Source organism: Oncorhynchus keta, chromosome 7 (genome assembly GCF_023373465.1).
Source record: "Oncorhynchus keta strain PuntledgeMale-10-30-2019 chromosome 7, Oket_V2, whole genome shotgun sequence".
In the NCBI taxonomy this organism is placed as follows: Eukaryota; Metazoa; Chordata; class Actinopteri; order Salmoniformes; family Salmonidae; genus Oncorhynchus; species Oncorhynchus keta.
In genome coordinates this window covers 45,363,603-45,377,078 of record NC_068427.1, presented here as the reverse complement: position 1 = coordinate 45,377,078, position 13,476 = coordinate 45,363,603, and the positions used below count along the sequence as shown (strand labels likewise).

At 40.6% G+C, this 13,476-nt stretch overlaps 1 long non-coding RNA gene across 2 annotated transcripts; it reads right to left on the bottom strand.

The window, feature by feature from the left end:
• Positions 1-986: 986 nt before the first annotated feature.
• Positions 987-13,476, bottom strand: LOC127931176 (uncharacterized). Of its 2 annotated transcripts, none has more exons than XR_008140192.1 (3): positions 12,805-13,476; positions 2,804-3,197; positions 987-1,047 (listed from the first exon to the last, which is right to left on the bottom strand). It is a non-coding gene; the product is annotated as an uncharacterized LOC127931176 (long non-coding RNA). The 2 variants fall into 2 exon arrangements; XR_008140190.1 differs by lacking the exon at positions 987-1,047 and adding an exon at positions 2,345-2,415.

The following is a 13,476-nucleotide window of genomic DNA, read 5'->3' as shown; positions in this document are numbered from 1 at the left end:
ACCTGCCCATTGAACCATATTGCAAATGCACAGTGACTTTGCAAAAGTGAGAAAACATAAACAAATGGACATGATGAAATCAACACAACGAGTGATGGAAATGTACAACTATCACTGCTCAGCCATCCTGTGTTCATCAGACCAGTCAATTTTGCATTTTTGAGCATGTCAAATTTCATATGGTAAATGCACATTGAAACATATTGCAAATGCGCGCGCACTTGCAATATGATTCTATAGTGAAAAAACATCACCTAATGGACATGATGAAATCAACACAACGAGTGATGGAAATGTACAACTATCACTGCTCGGCCATCCTGTGTCCATCAGACCAGTCAATTTTGCATTTTTGAGCATGTCAAATTTCATATGGTAAATGCACATTGAAACATATTGCAAATGCGCGCGCACTTGCAATATGATTCTATAGTGAAAAAACATCACCTAATGGACATGATGAAATCAACACAACGAGTGATGGAAATGTACAACTATCACTGCTCGGCCATCCTGTGTCCATCAGACCAGTCAATTTTGCATTTTTGAGCATGTCAAATTTCATATGGTAAATGCACATTGAAACATATTGCAAATGCGCGCGCACTTGCAATATGATTCTATAGTGAAAAAACATCACCTAATGGACATGATGAAATCAACACAACGAGTGATGGAAATGTACAACTATCACTGCTCGGCCATCCTGTGTCCATCAGACCAGTCAATTTTGCATTTTTGAGCATGTCAAATTTCATATGGTAAATGCACATTGAAACATATTGCAAATGCGCGCGCACTTGCAATATGATTCTATAGTGTAAAAACATCACCTAATGGACATGATGAAATCAACACAACGAGTGATGGAAATGTACAACTATCACTGCCCGGCCATCCTGTGTTCCCATAGCGAGCATTAATATCAGAATGACCGGTAAATGCATTTACAACCATATTTTAATTTTTGGGTTATTTTTGGGTTATGCCAGTTGCACAACAATGCACGTGCATTTGCAATATGATTCTATAGTGAAAAAACATCACCTAATGGACATGATGAAATCAACACAACAAGTGATGGAAATGTACAACTATCACTGCTCGGCCATCCTGTGTTCATCAGACCAGTCAATTTCACATTCCTGCAGGATTTTTATAGCATGACAAATTCGTGATGGTACCTGCCCATTGAACCATATTGCAAATGCACAGTGACTTTGCAAAAGTGAGAAAACATAAACAAATGGACATGATGAAATCAACACAACAGGTGATGGAAATGTACAACTATCACTGCTCAGCCATCCTGTGTCCATCAGACCAGTCAATTTTGCATTTTTGAGCATGTCAAATTTCATATGGTAAATGCACATTGAAACATATTGCAAATGCGCGCGCACTTGCAATATGATTCTATAGTGAAAAAACATCACCTAATGGACATGATGAAATCAACACAACGAGTGATGGAAATGTACAACTATCACTGCTCAGCCATCCTGTGTCCATCAGACCAGTCAATTTTGCATTTTTGAGCATGTCAAATTTCATTTTTGGTAAATGCACATTGAAACATATTGCAAATGCGCGTGCATTTGCAATATGATTCTATAGTGAAAAAACATCACCTAATGGACATGATGAAATCAACACAACGAGTGATGGAAATGTACAACTATCACTGCTCGGCCATCCTGTGTCCATCAGACCAGTCAATTTCACATTCCTGCATTTTTGAGCATTTCAAATTTCATATGGTAAATGCACATTGAACCATATTGCAAATGCACAGTGACTTTGCAATATGAATAGTGAAAAACATCAACTAATGGACATGATGAAATCAACACAACAGGTGATGGAAATGTACAACTATCACTGCTCAGCCATCCTGTGTCCATCAGACCAGTCAATTTTGCATTTTTGAGCATTTCAAATTTCATATGGTAAATGCACATTGAAACATATTGCAAATGCGCGCGCACTTGCAATATGATTCTATAGTGTAAAAACATCACCTAATGGACATGATGAAATCAACACAACGAGTGATGGAAATGTACAACTATCACTGCTCGGCCATCCTGTGTCCATCAGACCAGTCAATTTTGCATTTTTGAGCATTTCAAATTTCATATGGTAAATGCACATTGAAACATATTGCATTTTTGGGCGCACTTGCAATATGATTCTATAGTGTAAAAACATCACCTAATGGACATGATGAAATCAACACAACAGTGATGGAAATGTACAACTATCACTGCCCGGCCATCCTGTGTTCCCATAGCGGAGCATTAATATCAGAATGACCGGTAAATGCATTTACAACCATATTTTAATTTTTGGGTTACCAGTTGCACAACAATGCACGTGCATTTGCAATATGATTCTATAGTGAAAAAACATCACCTAATGGACATGATGAAATCAACACAACAAGTGATGGAAATGTACAACTATCACTGCTCGGCCATCCTGTGTTCATCAGACCAGTCAATTTCACATTCCTGCAGGATTTTTATAGCATGACAAATTCGTGATGGTACCTGCCCATTGAACCATATTGCAAATGCACAGTGACTTTGCAAAAGTGAGAAAACATAAACAAATGGACATGATGAAATCAACACAACAGGTGATGGAAATGTACAACTATCACTGCTCAGCCATCCTGTGTTCATCAGACCAGTCAATTTTGCATTTTTGAGCATGTCAAATTTCATATGGTAAATGCACATTGAAACATATTGCAAATGCGCGTGCACTTGCAATATGATTCTATAGTGAAAAACATCACCTAATGGACATGATGAAATCAACACAACGAGTGATGGAAATGTACAACTATCACTGCTCGGCCATCCTGTGTCCATCAGACCAGTCAATTTTGCATTTTTGAGCATGTCAAATTTCATATGGTAAATGCACATTGAAACATATTGCAAATGCGCGCGCACTTGCAATATGATTCTATAGTGTAAAAACATCACCTAATGGACATGATGAAATCAACACAACGAGTGATGGAAATGTACAACTATCACTGCCCGGCCATCCTGTGTTCCCATAGCGAGCATTAATATCAGAATGACCGGTAAATGCATTTACAACCATATTTTAATTTTTGGGTTACCAGTTGCACAACAATGCACGTGCATTTGCAATATGATTCTATAGTGAAAAAACATCACCTAATGGACATGATGAAATCAACACAACAAGTGATGGAAATGTACAACTATCACTGCTCGGCCATCCTGTGTTCATCAGACCAGTCAATTTCACATTCCTGCAGGATTTTTATAGCATGACAAATTCGTGATGGTACCTGCCCATTGAACCATATTGCAAATGCACAGTGACTTTGCAAAAGTGAGAAAACATAAACAAATGGACATGATGAAATCAACACAACAGGTGATGGAAATGTACAACTATCACTGCTCAGCCATCCTGTGTTCATCAGACCAGTCAATTTTGCATTTTTGAGCATGTCAAATTTCATATGGTAAATGCACATTGAAACATATTGCAAATGCGTGCACTTGCAATATGATTCTATAGTGAAAAAACATCACCTAATGGACATGATGAAATCAACACAACGAGTGATGGAAATGTACAACTATCACTGCTCGGCCATCCTGTGTCCATCAGACCAGTCAATTTTGCATTTTTGAGCATGTCAAATTTCATATGGTAAATGCACATTGAAACATATTGCAAATTGCACTTGCAATATGATTCTATAGTGTAAAAACATCACCTAATGGACATGATGAAATCAACACAACGAGTGATGGAAATGTACAACTATCACTGCCCGGCCATCCTGTGTTCCCATAGCGAGCATTAATATCAGAATGACCGGTAAATGCATTTACAAATATTTTTATTTTTGGGTTACAGTTGCACAACAATGCACGTGCATTTGCAATATGATTCTATAGTGTAAAAACATCACCTAACGGAGATGATGAAATCAACACAACGAGTGATGGAAATGTACAACTATCACTGCTCGGCCATCCTGTGTTCATCAGACCAGTCAATTTTGCATTTTTGAGCAAGGTCAAATTTCATATGGTAAATGCACATTGAAACATATTGCAAATGCACGTGCACTTGCAATATGATTATATAAAAAAAACATCACAAAATGGACATGATGAAGTCAACACAACGAGTGATGGAAAGGAACAACTATCACTGCCCGGCCATCCCGAGTTCATCAGGCCAGTCAATTTTGCATTTCTGCAGGATTTTTGAGCATGTCAAATTTCTTAAATCATTTGGCCCACAAAAAAATCCTTATGCACAATTTAAAAAAATATATAAAAAAATATGATAATAAAATTGGACAAAAGTATATTCATACAGTTCTTACACATGTGTAATTGACAAAAAAATTGAAAGAATTTCAAAAAACGGTCCAGAAAGCACTTTTTAAGGGTGTGTGAAGTTTTTACAAAATTTTGACATTTTTGACTTTTGACTTTTGACTTCCTATGAAATCATATTGGAATTGGACAAAACATATTCCTTATGCGCATGTAAAAAAAAAAAAAAAAAAATTATGATAATAAAATTGGACAAAAGTATATTCATACAGTTCTTACACATGTGTAATTGACAAAAAATCGAAAGAATTTCGAAAAACGGTCCAGAAAGCACTTTTTATGGGTGTGTGAAGTTTTTACAAAATTTTGACATTTTTGACTTTTGACTTTTGACTTCCTATGAAATCATATTGGAATTGGACAAAACATATTCCTTATGCGCATATAAAAAAATTAAAAAAATTATGATAATAAAATTGGACAAAAGTATATTCATACAGTTCTTACACATGTGTAATTGACAAAAAAATCGAAAGAATTTCGAAAAACGGTCCAGAAAGCACTTTTTTAAGGGGTGATAAGTTTTTGAAAAAAGTTCATTTTTTCAAAATTTTACTTTTGGACATTAATTTGGGTTACATATCCAATATGAAAAACCCCGGTGGAGCGCATTTGCCCCCTGTTGAATTTTTTAAAGTGTTACAACTGGCAATTACCATATGGCATTTGCAATACACTTTGGATGAATCAACGCCGAATTGGGTGGTATTGGCCAATGTGTATATGGTTTGTCCGATGCCAATGACATGCCATTCATTTTTGTCCAATACAGGGGGTATTCCCTACACTGTCATAAAGCTCTAACATTTCTGTCGTCTCTCTCCTGTAACTAACATTCCACATTGACTCTGGTAACTAACCCCTTTATATAGCCTCCTGGTGAACTAACCCGGTGTCCCCTGTATAAAGCCTCCACCTGACTCTGTATCGCCCTGTAATAACCTCCACATTGACTGTACTGGTATTAACCTTCTGTATATCGTCTTCTGTAACTAACATTGTCTCTGTACTCTGGTACCCCCTGTATATAGCCTCCACATTGACTAACCGTCTACTCACCGTATATATCCTCCACATTGACTCTGTACCGGTAACCCCTGTATCATCTCTCCACATTGACTCTGTCGTCTCTCTGGTAAAACTCTTCTTGACTCTGGTAACCGGTAACCTTCTGTCTGTCTCTCTGGTAACTAACCTTCCACATTGACTCTGGTAACTACCCCTTCCTGTAGCCTCTCTGGTAACTAACCTCTGTCCATCTCCCCTGGTAACTAACCTTCTGTCGCGTCTCTCTGTAATAAGCCTAACCTTCTGTACCGGTTCTCTCTGTAATAACCTCCTGTCATCTCTCTGGTAACTAACCTTATATAGCCTCCAATTAACTCTGTACCGTCTCTCTGGTAATAACCTTCCACATTGACTCTGGTAACTAACCGGTACCTCCTGGTAACTAACCTTCTGTCATTGTCTCTCTGGTAACTAACCTTCTGTTGTCCTCTGGTAACTAACCTCTGTACCGTAACACTCTGTATATAGCTTCCACATCTGACTCTGGTACCGGTTAACCTGTATATAGCCTCCACATTGACTCTGTACCTGGTAACTAACCCCTGTCCTACGAACCTCCTGTTGTCTCTCTACCTAACTAAACTCTGTATATAGCGTCATTCTCTGTCCTACCTTCCCTTCTGTCTAGTCTCTCCACATTAACCTTCTGTCACAGTCTCTCTGTATAACTCCACCTTCTGTACCAAGGTCCCCTGGTAATAAACCTTCCCATTCTCTCTGGTACCATAACCCCAGTCTCTCTATAAGCCTAACCATTCTGTCCGTCTCTCTATATAACTAACCTTCTGTCCGTCTCCCCTGGTAAGCCTAACATCTGTCTCTCTACTCTGGTTAACCCTCTAAATAGCCTCTGGTAACATTGACCTTCTGTACTGGTACTTCTGGTACCCTAGCCTTCCACATTGACTATGTACTGGTAACCCCTTTATATAGCCTGGTGTCATTGACTCTGTACCGGTCTCTCTGTAAAGCCTTCACATTGTCTCTCTGGTACTTACCTTCTGGTAGTCTAGTCTCACATTGACTCTGTCCTCTGGTAACTAACCTGTATATAGCCTCTCACACTAACCTTCTGTCGAAAGGTCTCTCTGTAATCCTAACATTGACTCTGTACCGGTTCGCTCTGGTAACTAACCTTCATTGACTCTCTACTGGTAACTAACCTTCTATAGCCTCTCTGGTAACTTAGCTTCTGTTGTCTCTCTGGTAACTATAGCTCCACATTGACTCTGTAACTAACCCCTGTATAAAGCTCTCCAACTAACTTCTGTCCGTACCTCTGTAACTAACCTTCTGTGTCTCTCTGTACCTACCCCCTTCTGTAGTCTCTCTGGTAACTAACATACTGTTGTCTCTCTGTATAAGCCTAACCTTCTGTCGGTCCTCTGGTAACTAACATTCACATTGACTCTCTGGTACCCCTAACATGCTGTCGTCTCATCTGACTATGTAACTAACATACCTTAAGGGGAAGAATCGGCAGTACCTGTATGGTTAGTGAGAAAGTCCATATTGCAAATGTACGGTCCCTTACTAGACTGTCCGAAATCGTTTGTAAAATATCGCGGACGGCGTCGGGCCATTGCGGCAGGGCCGGACCTACCAGGAAGTCATCAAATGAACGTTGTCGGACATTCGGTTTCCGTTTACAAAAATAATAAGATTTATGTCATTTTTCCCATGTCCCGGAAATTCCCACAAGAGGGCATAAGCAATCATATGGCTATTGCTACAAAACATCACGATTCACGACGGGGCCTTATCTCGAAAACTGAAAATATTTAGAAGCCGAAACTCGGTGAGCGTAGGGGCGGCATAATGGGCAGTTGGCCCCGAACAAGATGGCGTCTAGGCCTCAACGGTTTTTGAGTTATGGCCATTTATCTGGGATTAAAGGTCCAAAATGAAAATAGAGAAATTATTTTTCCACTTCACGTCAAAGTCAAGGAGCCTCCGGTGTCAATAAAAAAGAACCAGCCATTTATCTATCGTCATTTAAGAGAAATCGTACAACGACACCTTGGTGATGTTCACGGATAGGTGTTTTTTTTTTTTCAACGGTTACAGATCCAGTTGCAGGTTGTTCTTACGAATCTTTTTAAAGTGTGCTGCGGAGCTCTGCGAGATTTCTGTGATTTTCTATGATTTTCTGAAATAACACACACTCACTAAACCCTCCGTAAATAACTCAGTTCTTAACGTAAAGACTTAAAACTCGGGATTCTGTAAAGGCATACCCCAATCATGATATGAGTTTATTTATAGCTTCCTGTGCCAACCGGAAGTGCCTTTAATGGTGTCACAGTGGCAGTTTCCATGGGTTAAAAAGGTCAGATCTTTTCAAAACTTCATATGTGTGACTAGGTAACCCTCATGAACTGTAAATCAGTCATTTCTCCCAGCAGATGTCAAAGAAAAGCTCTCACACGCACACACAGCAAGGATGGAGTGAAAAAGTGTGGTTCTTAAAGACACAGAGAGCAGGCAATGGCATAAACATAATGTCTAGGCCGTGCCGAGTTCAACGAGATATCCCGCTTGACCGTAGCTCGCTCGGTCTGAGCGCAGCGACCATTAGAAAAGTAGGCCCAAAATGAAGCCTGCCCCACAACGTCATTTGCTTTTGGGTGACAGTGAGAGAACCGTTAGGGTGAGAAGCACAATTCGACCTCAGGTATGTTCCTAAGGTCCTTCCGATCCGTGCAAGCCTAACGTTGACAGTGTGGCATTAACCCTTAATAGTTAAAAGATGGTGTTTACTTCAAAAAGTTTGCATTGATTTCTCTCCCCATAGGAATACATTGCCTTTACCCCTAAATTCAACCTGAAGTCTATATGGGTTATGAATGCCGTATGAACCTGTCTTTGGTAACAGTCCATCAGGCCAGTATGAGGTCTACCTGTGTTGATTCTAAGCTTCCTGGACCAACCGGAAGTGGTTAAAATCACCCTAAAAGTGTTTTTCCATTACCTGCCTGCAGTTTGATAGACATAGTGCATTCAACCCTGTGTAAATCAGTCAATTCTTAACGTAAGGACTTAAAACTCAGGATTCTGTAAAAGCATAGCCCAGTGAGGATATGTGTTGACTTATAGCTTCCTGTGACAACCGGAAGTGCCTTAATTGGTGTCTCAGGGGCTGTTTCGAGGGGTTAAAAAAGTCAGATCTGTCCAAAACTTCATATGTGTGATTAGGCAACCCCCATGAACTGTAAATCAGTCATTTTTCCCATAAAATTTCAAAGGAAAACTAAATCACACAGACACACAACTTGGAAGGAGGGACGTATTGGGGTTTGTAGAGACAGACAGTGCCTCCAATAGTTAGCTTTGTTCGAGCTAAAAAAGAACCGTCAGACCTAGAGTTCCGAAACTTTAGAAACCTGTTCTAGACCTCGGGTCGATAGTGCGTGGTGAGTTAGGTGGCTCTAGAAGGTTCTCGGACCGAGAAATAGCCTCGTACATTTGCAATGATTTCAATTCATTTTGACCATTACGAAAATGGCGACATTTAGAAAAGTCTCAGAGACACAAGACTAGGTGCATTGGAACCGGCTCGGCCCATAGAGACGGACCCCAACGTTTCGGTCCGATAGCTCATTCAAGGACCCCATAGCAAGGCATGGAAAAAGTGGATTTTCAGCACCAATTAGGGTTTTACTCGGGCACCGAAGGACCTATCGAGCCGAAACTCGGGATTCGGGGTCGCCTCACATAGGCCTTCACATAATGTCTGACCTGGACCCGCAGCTAGAACGTAACTATGTGTTTTACGTTTTTATTATGTTTTAAACTAATGGCGCTGTGAATTATGGGCCTGCTCTGACATATGTGATAGTTGGCTTCTAAATGAGTTGGAAAAAGTGGGTTTGGTGTCAATTGGTATCAGTTTGGTGTCAGAATGACATCTAATTGACTGGTGGACACTGACTTGCTAGTTGACTTTTGTACATTAGCAATATGTTTAAACGGAGAGGGACCATCACCAAAATGGCATTCTGAAATCAACACAAAAAATGGCATCACCATAGTCTCCAGGCTGTGCAGAGTTCAACGAGACGCCCCGCTTGACCGTAGCTCGCTCTGAGTGCAGCGACCTTGAAAAAAAGAAGGCGCAAAAGGAAGCCTGGCCCTCAATGTCATTTGCTTTTGGGTGACAGTGAGAGAACCGTTAGGGTGAGAAGCACAATTCGACCTCAGGTACGTTCCTAAGGTCCTTCCGATCCGTGCAAGCCTAACCTTGACCGTGTGGCATTAACCCTTAATAGTTAAAAGAAGGTGTTTACTTCAAAGAGTTTGCATTGATTTCTCTCCCCGTAGGAATACATTGCCTGCACCCCTAAATTCAACCTGAAGTCTATATGGGTTATGAATGCCGTATGAACCTGTCTTTGGTAACAGTCCATCAGGCCAGTATGAGGTCTACCTGTGTTGATTCTAGGCTTCCTGGACCAACCGGAAGTGGTTAAAATCACCCTAAAATTGTTTTTCCATTACCTGCCTGCAGTTTGATAGACATAGTGCATTCAACCCTGTGTAAATCAGTCAATTCTTAACGTAAGGACTTAAAACTCAGGATTCTGTAAAAGCATAGCCCAGTGAGGATATATGTTGACTTATAGCTTCCTGTGACAACCGGAAGTGCCTTAATTGGTGTCTCAGGGGCTGTTTCGAGGGTTAAAAAGTCAGATCTTTTCAAAACTTCATATGTGTGACTAGGTAACCCTCATGAACTGTAAATCAGTCATTTCTCCCAACAGATGTCAAAGAAAAGCTCTCACACGCACACACAGCAAGGATGGAGTGAAAAAGTGTGGTTCTCAAAGACACAGAGAGCAGGCAATGGCATAAACATAATGTCTAGGCCGTGCCGAGTTCAACGAGATATCCCGCTTGACCGTAGCTCGCTCGGTCTGAGCGCAGCGACCATTAGAAAAGTAGGCCCAAAATGAAGCCTGCCCCACAACGTCATTTGCTTTTGGGTGACAGTGAGAGAACCGTTAGGGTGAGAAGCACAATTCGACCTCAGGTACGTTCCTAAGGTCCTTCCGATCCGTGCAAGCCTAACGTTGACCGTGTGGCATTAACCCTTAATAGTTAAAAGAAGGTGTTTACTTCAAATAGTTTGCATTGATTTCTCTCCCCATAGGAATACATTGCCTGCACCCCTAAATTCAACCTGAAGTCTATATGGGTTATGAATGCCGTATGAACCTGTCTTTGTAACAGTCCATCAGGCCAGTATGAGGTCTACCTGTGTTGATTCTAGGCTTCCTGGACCAACCGGAAGTGGTTAAAATCACCCTAAAAGTGTTTTTCCATTACCTGCCTGCAGTTTGATAGACATAGTGCATTCAACCCTGTGTAAATCAGTCAATTCTTAACGTAAGGACTTAAAACACAGGATTCTGTAAAAGCATAGCCCAGTGAGGATATGTGTTGACTTATAGCTTCCTGTGCCAACCGGAAGTGCCTTAATTGGTGTCTCAGGGGCTGTTTCGAGGGGTTAAAAAGTCAGATCTGTCCAAAACTTCATATGTGTGATTAGGCAACCCCATGAACTGTAAATCAGTCATTTTTCCCATAAAATTTCAAAGGAAAACTAAATCACACAGACACACAACTTGGAAGGAGGGACGTATTGGGGGTTGTAGAGACAGACAGTGCCTCCAATAGTTAGCTTTGTTCGAGCTAAAAAAGAACCGTCAGACCTAGAGTTCGAAACTTTAGAAACCTGTTCTAGACCTCGGGTCGATAGTGCGTGGTGAGTTAGGTGGCTCTAGAAGGTTCTCGGACCGAGAAATAGCCTCGTACATTTGCAATGATTTCAATTCATTTTGACCATTACGAAAATGGCGACATTTAGAAAAGTCTCAGAGACACAAGACTAGGTGCATTGGAACCGGCTCGGCCCATAGAGACGGACCCCAACGTTTCGGTCCGATAGCTCATTCAAGGACCCCATAGCAAGGCATGGAAAAAAGTGGATTTTCAGCACCAATTAGGGTTTTACTCGGGCACCGAAGGACCTATCGAGCCGAAACTCGGGATTCGGGGTCGCCTCACATAGGCCTTCACATAATGTCTGACCTGGACCCGCAGCTAGAACGTAACTATGTGTTTTACGTTTTTATTATGTTTTAAACTAAAGGCGCTGTGAATTATGGGCCTGCTCTGACATATATGATAGTTGGCTTCTAAATGAGTTGGAAAAAGTGGGTTTGGTGTCAATTGGTATCAGTTTGGTGTCAAAATGACATCTAATTGACTGATGGACACTGACTTGCTAGTTGACTTTTGTACATTAGCAATATGTTTAAACGGAGAGGGACCATCACCAAAAGTGACATTCTGAAATCAACCCTAACGAGCCATGGAGATGAACCAGAATCACTGCCCAGCTATCCCGAGTTCATCGGGCCAGTCAATTTCACATTCCTGCAGGATTTTTATAGCATGACAAATTCGTGATGGTACCTGCCCATTGAACCATATTGCAAATGCACAGTGACTTTGCAAAAGTGAGAAAACATAAACAAATGGACATGATGAAATCAACACAACAGGTGATGGAAATGTACAACTATCACTGCTCAGCCATCCTGTGTTCATCAGACCAGTCAATTTTGCATTTTTGAGCATGTCAAATTTCATATGGTAAATGCACATTGAAACATATTGCAAATGCGCGTGCACTTGCAATATGATTCTATAGTGAAAAAACATCACCTAATGGACATGATGAAATCAACACAACGAGTGATGGAAATGTACAACTATCACTGCTCGGCCATCCTGTGTCCATCAGACCAGTCAATTTTGCATTTTTGAGCATGTCAAATTTCATATGGTAAATGCACATTGAAACATATTGCAAATGCGCGCACTTGCAATATGATTCTATAGTGTAAAAACATCACCTAATGGACATGATGAAATCAACACAACGAGTGATGGAAATGTACAACTATCACTGCCCGGCCATCCTGTGTTCCCATCAGCTGCCCGGCCATCCGTGAGCATTAATATCAGAATGACCGGTAAATGCATTTACAACCATATTTTTATTTTTGGGTTACCAGTTGCACAACAATGCACGTGCATTTGCAATATGATTCTATAGTGAAAAAACATCACCTAATGGACATGATGAAATCAACACAACGAGTGATGGAAATGTACAACTATCACTGCTCGGCCATCCTGTGTCCATCAGACCAGTCAATTTTGCATTTTTGAGCATGTCAAATTTCATATGGTAAATGCACATTGAAACATATTGCAAATGCGCGCGCACTTGCAATATGATTCTATAGTGAAAAAACATCACCTAATGGACATGATGAAATCAACACAACAAGTGATGGAAATGTACAACTATCACTGCTCGGCCATCCTGTGTCCATCAGACCAGTCAATTTTGCATTTTTGAGCATGTCAAATTTCATATGGTAAATGCACATTGAAACATATTGCAAATGCGCGCGCACTTGCAATATGATTCTATAGTGTAAAAACATCACCTAATGGACATGATGAAATCAACACAACGAGTGATGGAAATGTACAACTATCACTGCCCGGCCATCCTGTGTTCCCATAGCGAGCATTAATATCAGAATGACCGGTAAATGCATTTACAACCATATTTTTATTTTTGGGTTACCAGTTGCACAACAATGCACGTGCATTTGCAATATGATTCTATAGTGAAAAAACATCACCTAATGGACATGATGAAATCAACACAACGAGTGATGGAAATGTACAACTATCACTGCTCGGCCATCCTGTGTCCATCAGACCAGTCAATTTTGCATTTTTGAGCATTTCAAATTTCATATGGTAAATGCACATTGAAACATATTGCAAATGCGCGCGCACTTGCAATATGATTCTATAGTGTAAAAACATCACCTAATGGACATGATGAAATCAACACAACGAGTGATGGAAATGTACAACTATCACTGCTCGGCCATCCTGTGTTCCCATAGCGGGC